We start from the raw sequence: 11647 nt of genomic DNA, 5'->3' as shown, positions 1-11647 counted from the left end.
GAAGCAGTTGTTAACAGGCAAACACGTGAGCATGCACTGCAGCTATCCCCAGGGCCTGATGCAGAGGAAACAGGCAAAAATACCCATCTACAAGTCTTTCCTGGAAGAGGTTTGACTGCACACTCTACAAACTGCTGCCTGAGGGCTGGGCTTCTAATTGGCACACAGCTAGGTACTGATTTCAATCTTTCGGGAGCTGATGGGCGTTTCTCCTGCCTTCTCCCTATAGTTCACACCACCAATAAAACCAAGTCACGAGTATCACCCTGGAAAAAGAGTACCCACGCCTCTAGTGTCCCAACTTTTATGGCTGCTATTCAAGACATAGGTCCCCAAATCACCCAGCTCTCATAGGCTGTGGGATTTACACTCATGAGTCCCAAAGGACTATAGCAAACAAAGAAGCAGTTTTTAAACATGAGCAAGTGTCCAATAAATTGTGCAGGAAAATCAGCCACATGCAAAAGGATGAAACTGGACCCCTATCTTGCTGTACACAAAAATCAATTCAACATGGATTAAACACTTGAACATAGGACCTGAAATCATAAAACTCCCGGAAGAAAACATAAGGGGTAAACTCCTTAACATCAGGCTTGGCAATTGTTTTTTGGATTTGACACCAAGAAAAGGCAACAAAAGTATAAATAAACAAGTGGGACCTCATCAAACTAATAAGCTTCTGCCCAGGGACGCCTGGGTGGCTCAGTTGATTAAGTGTCCAACATCAGTTCAGGTCATGATCTCATGGTTCGTGAGTTCTAGCCCACATGGGGCTCTGCACTGACAATGCAGAGCCTACTTGGGATTCTCTCTCTCTCTCTCTCTCTCTCTCTGCCCCTCCTCACCCCCTCTCTTCTCAAAATAAATAAATAAACTTTAAAAAATAAAAAACAAATTAAAAAAAACTTCTGCCCAGCAAAGGAAACCATCAACAAAATGAAAAGGCAATCGGTTGAATAGGAGATATTTGCAAACCAAATATCCAATGAAGGGTTAATATCTAAAATGTACAAGGAACTCCTGTAACTCAATAGCAAAAAACTAAATAACCTAATTAAAAAATGGGCAAAGGAACTGGATAGACTTTTTTCCAAAGAAGATATATGAATTTCCAACAGGAACATGAAAAGGTACTCAGCATCACTAATCATCAGGAAAGGGCAAATCAAAACCACAATGAGATATCATTTAACATCTGTTAGGATGTCCGTCATCAAAAAGACAGGAGATAAGCGTTGGCGAAGATGTGAAGTAAAGGGAACCCTTATGCACTGTTGGTGGGAATGCAAACTGGTACAGCGCCTCTGGAAGATAGTATGGAGAGTCCTCAGGAAATTTAAAATGGAAGTACCATATGACCCAAGGATCCCACTTCTGGGTATGTATTTAAAGAAGATGAAATCACTATCTCAGAGAGGTATCTATACTCCCACATTTATTGCACTATTATTCACAATAGACAAAGTATGGAAACAACTTAGGTGTCTGTCAATAGATGAATGGATAAAGCAAGTGTAAAAAAAAAAAAAGTGTGGTGTGGGTGTGGGTGTGTGTACGAACACTCCTCTGTGTTAGAAAAGAAGGAAATCCTTCCATTTGCAACAACATAAATGAACCGGGAGAGCATAATAGGCCAGAGACACACAGAGAAAGGCCAGAGACACACAGAGAAATAGGCCAGAGACACACAGAGAAAGAGAGATCTTACATGGTATCACTTAACTATGAAAACAAACAAGCAGAGTTGAACACCTAGAAACAGAGAACAGAACGGCAGTCGCCAGGGACTGGGGAGAGGGAGAAGTAGAGAGAGGCTGCTCATAGGGTACAAATTTCCAGTTATAAAATGAATAATTTCTAAAGAGCTCATGCATAACGTGACGGCTACCGTTGGTAATACTGTGTTGGATACTGAAATTTGCTAGGAGAGTAGAACTTGAATGTTCTCACACGCACACAAATAGCAAATATCAGAGGGTGATGGATGTGTTCATTAACTTGCTCTTTTTACAATGTATACGTATACCAAATCACCACATTGTATACTTCGGATATATGATTTCATTTGTCAATGAATAGCTCAATAAAGCTATTGACAATTCATTGTCAATATGTTAAATATGTTAAAACACCACAATTCACTATATACAATTTCATTGTCAATGATAGCTCAATAAAGCCGAAAAAAATAATAAAAGTTTCAAACACAAACTGGAAAGAAGAAGAACAAAAACCTCTCTGGTAAGCAGAGAAGACCCAGAAATGTCTGAGAGTCAGATCCAACTGGTTCACACTGACTAGACATAACCCAGGTTTTATCCCATCCAGCCTCATGGGCAGAAGTGCCGAGAATGCAAGTCGAGAATGCGTTATCCCGAAGCTCATTTAACCACAAACTTAAATCAAGCCAGACTCTATTAAGGGCTGGTAACATGGAGTGCGAGAAAAGTCAGAAGATAAGTATCTTCTCTCAGCTTGACCAAGAGCTGAATGGTCCACTGTTGGTAGACCACTTGACTTCTACAAGCCTTGGTTCCTTCCTCACCAGTTAAGTGAGAAGGATTCAACTAGATCAATGGTTCAAACAAAACTGCAAACTGTGAACCCACTATACATTGTTGTAAGTAAAGTTTTATTGGGACAAGCCATGCCCATTTGTTTCCATATTGTATATGGTTGCTTTCTAATGTAAATTAATAATAGTACAAGTCAGTACTCTTAGCGACTGCAAATTGCAGGTAATTTGACCCAGTGAGTTTAAGCAAAAAAAAAAAAAAAAAAGTCATTGTTTATATAAGCTGAAAAGTCTATAGGTAAAACTAAGTTAATTTGGGGCCTACTTCAGAGTCCAAATATTCTGGACTGAATAACTGTACCCTCCATAAATGTGAAATATGTTAAAACACCATGTTCTAATATGATGGCATAGGAGGCAGGGCCTCTGGGATTTGTAATTAGGATAAAATGAGGTCATGAGGGTGGAGACCTCATGATGGCATTAATGCTTTTATAAGAGTCGCTTTGAGAGAGTTTGCTTCCTCTCTGCTCTCTGACAGGTGAAGATACAGCAATATGATCATCTGCAATCCATGAAGCAATTTCTCACCAGACACTGGATCTGCTAGCACCTTGATCTTTGACTCCCCAGCCTCCAGAGCTAAGAGAAATAAATATTTGTTGTTTGAGCCACCGAGTCTGTGGTCATTTGTTACAGTGGCCCAAGCAGACTAAGACAGCCTATAATATCATCAGGAACCAGCTCTCAACTCAGTGTTCTCCTTGATGGCTTCCTCCTCAAGATCCTCAGGATTGAGTCGAGCATCTTATATTCCTATTTATATAATATGAAAAAGTCCAGAGGGAGAGAGAGAGAGACTCCATTCCCCATAATACTGTGCCCACAATCCTTGAGTAAGGCCTTACTGAACCCAATAGACCTGACTTGGATCTTGGGCCTATTGCTGACCCGGTCACCACAGCCAGAAAGACATGCACTGATTGGCTAACTTGCATCACATGATATGCCCCGGGACCCAGAGCGGACGCATTTCCTCAAAGCTCATGTGATGACAATGGAGGATCAGGGCACACTTGCCACGAAAAAAGAATATTTATGTTGGGCACAGAAGCCACACACCTTCCCCATAACAGTGTAATAATCTTTCAGGCCAGCAGAAAGTTTCTTTGAAACTTTGGAATTGCATATAATGTATGCTGGATAGTCATTGAGGAAAAATTACTTGAAGGAACATAATTACTACAGAAAGTAAAGAATATGGAAAGTTAAAATGATATTAGTAACCACACACTAATGTTTGAAGTTCATGATGACTTTTTTATGAGGGCCAATGGGAGGTCAAAGACATGACAAAGCTTTTTTATTCTCTTAATCATTTTAAGGTCAGAAGGGATTTGGAAAGGAGATTATTGAAGAAAATTAAACATTGTATGGCACATTTATCTCCCTCACACATTTCATCTCAAGAATACTTCTCCCTGCTCTTTGCTGCTGAGAGGTCTTAAGATGTTTGGAAGGCACAGATTCTAAGTAACCAAGGAGGAGACCCCAGAGGGGCAGGCGATATTGGGTCTTCTGGGGAAGATTTTATCCAGGATCCAGCTGATCCCAAGAGCAGTTCCATGTTCTAGTCACAGAAGGAAGCAGCAGCCCCCACACACCCAGGGCATAGGTAAGTAACTCTCCCCGCTTCCTGGTAACCCATTCTCAAGACCAGTGGTTCTTCCCATTGTTTCAGCAATCAGAAGCTTTGAAATCCCCTTGCAGAGAAAGGAAAAAAAATCTAGAAAGAAACACTCCATTTTTATTTGTTTATATCTAGGGATCCTCCATAAAATTATAAGCTATTCCTAAACTCTACATTTCTATGGAAATCATTCTATGAAGAAGAAAGGAATGGGCAAGCAAGGGGCTCACATTCTTGGGTTGTTCATCCTGGAGCTTTACATATGTTGGCTTTTTGGGTTCTCACACCACCCCGCGGTGTTTATTATCATATCCATCTTATAGATGAGGTAAGTAACTGGCCCACAGGCTTTGCCGGCAGTGAGCAGTGCTTTGAGCCCATGTCCACCTGATTTCAAAGTTTGGGTTCCCTTTAGTGATATATTGCCTCTCCAAGTTCTTTTCCCTGTTTACAAATAAGAAAAGAGAGCCATAGAAATGACTCTCTGTTTTCTTGGTTTCCTTTCTTTCCAAGCAGAGTAGCCAACAGGTCTTTTTAATGCATTTCTTCCCCTACCAATGGCAAGAGGCTAATCGGGAGGTTAAACGTGTCCTTTCAAAAAAGATTGGTGCAAAGAAAAGGGTATGGTGAAGTGTCAATAGAGAAGGGAAGGGACTGGGGCCACCAAAACTCTAGTGTGGGCCCCGTCACTTCCTGGCTGTGTGTCTTTGAACAAGCTACCTATCCTCTGTGCCTCACTGTCGCCATCTGTAAGACGAGGACAATAATAATACTTACCTCACAGGATTATTGGGAGGAATAAGTGAGTTACTGTGTCCCAGTTTAGAGCAGTGTCCATATGTAAGTTCCCAGTAAATGTTAACTTCCATTAACTCTCATCCTTGGCCTCAGTTGGTGCAACCCACAAGGCCCTCAGCCCCTCTACAACCACCAACCCTGTAGGAAGAATGTAGCATCTTGCATGTACTTTAATTAGTTACTGATTTGTTGGCATTTGTGGCCAGTGTTGTCTGCCCAGATGTCTTTTAGAGCCCATCTGTTAGCTGAGCAGCTCTCAAATTTGAGGGTGTATGGAATCATCGGGAAGGCATGTTGAACCAGACTGCTGTGTCTCACCTGCAGCATCTCTGACTTGGTAGATCTAGGGTATGGCCTGGACATTTGCATCTCCAACAAATTCCCAAATGGTATTGTTGGGCCAGGGACAATACTTGGAGAACCACAATCATAGACATGTCTTTGAACATAAGTCTGTTTCACTCGACTATGTAAGACCTGTAATGCAGTGAAACATTAGCAGTGAAAAGGGAGAAATGACTAAACCCAAAATTGGCTCCCCAGGCTTCTGCCTTCTAAGGAGAGGGCTAGGAGGAGTGTCATAAACCACATCAGTGAGGACTAAAATCTCTCCACTATGACTTTTCCTTTTCAGCAGACACTGGTGTGGAGGGGGAAAAGGCAGAGGCCACTGTCATGGTCCACTGAGCCACAGAACACTTTGGGTGAGCCCCTGGATGTAGAAGTACCCCCGGAGCTGAACTCAGTGCTTTGAGCTTTTTATTTTCGTTGTTCCTTAATGGGAAGGGGCCAGGAGTGGACGAGGGAAGGAAGATAAACAGAATGAAAACAGAAGATGGAGCAAGGAGTGTCGTTGAGCAATGTGAGGGAAGCTGGAGCCTGGACTGGTAAAGATGGTGAAGGGATAATAAAGAATATGGTTCAGTTTTAGACTGTTCACATTTTTATCCCAGTCCTCTCTATCTGCACCAAAGTCAACATCACATGGATGCCTTGTGGTGGGGGTGCAGGGAAGAGGTGATAGAGGTGATAAAGCAAGGGCAGAGCCTGAGTAATGCATCTCAGATCACATCTGAGATGTGCCGGTGAGGACAGCGGCACTCTCTGAACGGAGTGACTCAGAAATACAGGTTCGCAGCCAGAGGCAACCAGCAGAAATGTGAGCCACCCCCTTCCAGAATCCCTGGAGAGAATGGTCATGATTCAGAAGTCCTACCGAATTTAGAAGGGGATCAGAACGCGATTCATTTATATCTCAGTGGTCAGGAGACCTCAGCTGACATCTGGTTAACTACAAACCATTAGTTTGCAGGCACAGGCAGAGTTCGGCTTTCTGGGTTGGGAACCTCCAGATAGTTCTCGATGGAACTATGCACTCTCCTTTCTGCCTTACCTTTTTTTCACAGGTGGCCCAAGAAACAGGGCGGCTTCTGCCTCTGTACGCTTAACACCCTTTAAGATACGACTCACACCCAAGACTTTGGGAGTTATCCCGCTTCTAGAAGGAATACCTTTACACCTTTCCAGTATGACTCAACAGCTCTGGGGAAAGAAAGTACAAGTTTTTAAGTAATGAAGACAGAGCAAAACACTGTTTGGGAAAAGGATATTAATTGTTGGCAGTTAAGAAGTAATGAGTAATTCATACTGGCTTTCTGCTCTGATTTACATGGTAACCTTTTTTCTCCTCCACAATTAAATTCACAAACAACAGACACATCTGTTTATGGGTCTCCTGTCTCCCATCTGCATTCATTAGGCATCTGGGTGGGGGTGGCAGAAACTTCTAACTCCTCCACGCCTCCCCTGACAACATCTGATTCCAGTTCCTTTGTTACGCCCAGAGGGGCCCCTTACTAAGCTGTAACTAAAACCAGTTTCCTTGGGTGGTTTTCCAGGACTAATGGTGTACCCCATTTGCAGATGGAATCATCCTGGTGGTGAATGGAAAGCCAGTGAGGTCCTAGAAATATCCCCAGTGTCTACCTCTTCCTCCCTGCCAAGTATGCACACACACGTGGGAAAGGGAGCTTTAGGTAAGGCTTTCACAGCTGGGATCGAAGGGTATCGGGTCCCTAAAGATGTGCGAGTGACAGAAGGAGAGATTTTTATGACACGTCACAAAACACAGTAAAGTCCCATCAGACATACACTTAAAGAGAACATTATCTTCTCTTGGACGGTTGCTATCACTCCTCTCCACTCCAGGGAGGCTGTTTCAACACCGTGCCCAATCATCCTACCTTAATGTCAGATTACTGAGGCAATGAGTCCATAAAAAGAGTGTGTGGAGTCACATGACCGAGCTGAACATTTCAGAAGAAAATCACACAATTGGCCTCCTCTCTACTACGTTTGATTTTTCCTTCTGAGATTTTAATACCAACTTTTTGTCTACCCTCTGCCTAAAGATGTAAGGTTTGAGTGGCAGAGGCCAATAGCAAACGTACTTAGTAACAATTGGGCTGCCACAGTCTACTTGTCTTTTCCAGACCCTACAGCCCTCTGGCTCCCTCCGCCTCCTCCTGGGCCATTTTCTCCAATGCAACCACCGCTGACATTGAAAAGTGTTGAACTTCAGAATAGACAGTTTCCTTATGCCAGGCTGGAGCTACATGTAGGCTGGTGAAGCTTGGCCCAAACAGGAGGTATGAACCAGAAGGCACTAGTGAGCTTCTTTACCCAAAACTGATCCCACCCCCAGCCCTGCCTAAAGGCCTGAATGGCTGCTGTCACTCCCCGCCTCCGTTTTACCCAATGAAGAGATGTACAGTTGAAAGATCATAATATTCAGGACCAAACAGGCCCCGGTCTCAGTTTTGACTCTTAACAAGCTGAATAGCTGAAGGGCCTTAGTTAGCTCACTCTCTGAGCCTCAGTTTCTCTTTTTTAAAATGGGAATGCCAGGGGCGCCTGGGTGGCTCAGTCAGGTAAGTGTCGGACTCTTGATTTTGGCTCAGGTCGTGATCTCTCAGTTGGGAGTTCAAGCCCCGCATCGAGCTCCGCGTTGATGGTGTGGAGCCTGCTTGGGATATTCTCCCTCTCTCTCGTTCTCACTCTTGCTCTCTCTCTGTCTCTCCTTCTCAAAATAAATAAACTTTTAAACAATAAAATAAAATAGGAATTCTATTTACCTTGTAGAGTCTGTACTTAGTAAGTACTCAGCAGACAGATTTTTTTTTTCTTTTGTTATTGTTGCTGCTTCTGCTGCTGTTGAAATAAGACAGGAGGAAGAAGAGAATCCCACCAGCGAGAAGCTATTTCTTGAGGAATTGCATTTTTGGAAGCAAGAACAGCACATTCTCGCACAAAGGAAAGAAGTCATGCGTGGTCTCTGCCAGGTCCAGATACCCCACTCTGCCCTCTGGAGTGAAGAAATGTCTTAACGTAGCCCTTGGCTGACAAGGCAGAAAAGCCCTTCCAGTTCTGCCCGGCCTGAAAATTTAACAGCCATGTGAAAATGCGTGGTGAATTGCTTAAAGACTACCAAATATACCTAAAGAGCAATCAGAAACCTACTTGAACACAATGCTCACCAGAGATGATCTTCAGGACCGTTTTTATTCAATGACACCTTCTCAGTTCCTTCAAACCCCTGCTGAAAGGAAAGTGTTCGTGGACGGTTCCCATGTAGCTGCAAGCTTACGGATTAATAACCTTGGCTAATTGGGTCTCTGACTTGTTTTTGTCTTTGACAGTAGGGTAACCTATTAATTCACCATAGGTCGATGATGTGTCACCCCTGATTTGTTACCAGAGGGTCTGCTTCAAAGGGACGGATGTGTCACCAGACATCTATGGTTAGGTAGGGACAGGAGTGAGGCATGGAGAAAGGGATGCCTCCTGCAAGAAGAGGGGCCTAGGGCAGCAAACGTGCACCAGATACATGCTGGGTTTCTGGGATGAAGAAGTGGATGAAGCTGAATGAGAAAGGGTGTTTTCTAAATTTTTTTCAATGTTTATTTATTTTTGAGAGAGACAGACAGACAGACTACAGGCAGGGGAGGGGCAGAGAAAGAGGGAGACACAGAATCCAAAGCAGTCTCCCGGCTCTGAGCTGTCAGCACAGACCCCAGCGCGGGGCTCGAACCCGCAAAACATGAGATCATGACCTGAACCGAAGTTGGACACAACCGGCTGAGCCACCCAGGCGCCCCGAGAAAGAGTGCTTTTGAAAGAAAGAGACAAAATGCCAAAGACAGACTTGACCTGAGTCGCACCTGTTTCCAGGAACGGCACTAGAGGCGTGCTTTGCAAATATGGTGATTCTGAGTTAAATATACCATGCGTGTTCGGGTGTAGAGCCTATAAACTTGTCTATCCGACTGGAGTACAAGAAACGTCACATTGCTTTACTTTTATGTGAGATTTAATTTGGTGAGACACTTAACATCATATAAATTCATCCAGAAGTTCTAGGGAGGGAGGAATGGCTTATACGGACCGGAAAATTTCAGGATGGGATCCATGCCCTTACATCCCTATAGGTGTCCTGCTAAGATGCTCAGCGCCCAAGTTGGCAAGGTTAGAAGGTGAGATCCCTGGCCTCAAACCAAACTATGCCTCAAGGATCTTTGAACCAGACTGCCAGGCAGATCCATTCTCCTTGGGCTCTGTGAAACCACCTTTCATCCAGGGTGCTGTGGACAAGCATGGCCTGGGTCTCGGCTGCTCACAGAGACCGCTCCAAGGAAGCCATCCCAGTTTCTGGGGAACAAGACAGCCGTGCTGCCTCCTCAGTCCCAGCAAAAGTCCCTCTCCCCATCCTCTGGATGAGTTTCCACCTCCCAGATGACATCTAGGTGGGGCCACGCAGACACTTGGCCCCTTCACATAATGAAGCAAGGGGAGAAGGAAAACCTCTTCGTCTTCCAAGTTTGCTAAAGCTGGCTCCTCCGGGAGCCCCTGTGCCAATAAAGAAAATGGCCACCTTCCTCAAGACACATTACTGCCATCTGTCAGAAATTTTCCCATAGTTTGTTAGGACAAAACACGTAGTGCCATCTGCCAGATTTTTTTTATAATAAGTACACAAGGTCATGACGTATATAGTATAATAGAGCCCTTAGAAGAGCTGCCTTCCTGTCTCTTATAAACCTTCTTTACAACTGTACGTGGAGGCTCTGAAAGCAGAGAGCAAACCGCAAAGGCAGGGTACAAAAGAAAGGCCAGTACAAAAGAACAAGGATACTGAGTATTCTAACCCATTTAGAGACTGCATGCATCCAGTATGGCTTTCACACAGTGCCTGTTTCCAAATTTGAATTACGCATCAAGCAGTCTTCTCTGAGATACATTTATGCAGGATGCGGACCACAGGCCTCCAGTATGGGAGGGGAGGGGGGAGAAGAAGAAAAAGAGCACCTTTTCTCTTAATCCTTAATAGTATCTAGGATCTTACCTTATGGGGAGAAAAGACCCCAGAAGCCAGTCATCAACCCTCCAATGGCAGCTTTGCACTAAAGCCAGGGACAAGCTGTCTCCATGGCCCAGTGACAAGAAAAACACTCTATACATTGTGCTCAGGCAGTTGTTCCAAAACTAAGAGTCAACATAGCTCTCCAACCAGCGCATTTGGCTTCATTCACCGAGTGATCTTTGGCATGGTGTTAAGAAGCCAGGCTCTGAGAACTGGGATGATGAAAAGATCATTCAAATGCCTGGAGGGGGCGTGTATGATGAAGCCAAGGTACATTCAATCATGCCAGCTTCCGCAGAGCTGGAAAAAGGAATCCAGGGAAACAGTCAAAGAGAACGGACAATACATCTTTTTGCCGTCGGTGAACTGAGACCTATAGGAACAATCTTTTGGTGGATGCCCCATGGTAACAATCCACCTCGATGAAACAGGGTTATCAGAATCAGGCTTTTGTAGGCTCCAACACCCCTCCCGTGAGCTAATGCATTGTTCACACTCAACACAGCGCACAAGGGCCATGTCAGAACCAAAGCGCGGTGTCCCGGTGCCGCTTATACATTGTTTCTTGGCCCTCTCGGTGCGTTCGCTCTCAGCTGTGCCGAACTTGCTAGTCTCCACCCTCATCTTATTCTTCAGACTTGGCTGCTGCCTGTTTCTCCAGGCATAACCTTCGTTCCTCTAGACACTGACCCTGATAATGCACACCTTCAGCCGGGACTGCCCCTCAGCTCAGCCAGCTTGCTCTGGGGCCCTGTGCCCTGGAAGCAGGCAGCACACAGCTCTAGGCGGATGGCTGAGAATCTTCTAAGACCCTTTTGACTCTCAGTCCCAAGGACTCACTGGGGGAGGTATGTGGACCTCAACTTATACTAATTTCTATGTGGGGAGTAAGGTTTCAGCAACATGTCAGGAAAAAAAGATCACAGATTCTATACAGGAGCACTCATGGAAATAGAAGGAAGAGTCCCAATGGAAAACAGCAATGCACCTGACCCCCCATGCTCTCTCCCCCTTTACTCCCATCATATTTTTATATAATATCAGTAATAACTCATTTACTGGAATAATGTCACGTATGCAATCCCAACCACTCTGTCCATTAGCATTTACAGCCTCCCTAACAGTTAGGCAAAGGGTAGGATGTTGGGATCAGGATGGGATAAACCAGGCTGCAGAGCCAGCATTTGGACCTGAGACTTACTCTCCTAGTCATTACTGCTAC

Source organism: Acinonyx jubatus, chromosome C1, assembly GCF_027475565.1.
Source record: "Acinonyx jubatus isolate Ajub_Pintada_27869175 chromosome C1, VMU_Ajub_asm_v1.0, whole genome shotgun sequence".
Lineage (NCBI taxonomy): Eukaryota > Metazoa > Chordata > Mammalia > Carnivora > Felidae > Acinonyx > Acinonyx jubatus.
The sequence above is the reverse complement of the archived record's forward strand: the minus strand, read 5'-3'. Positions refer to the sequence as shown.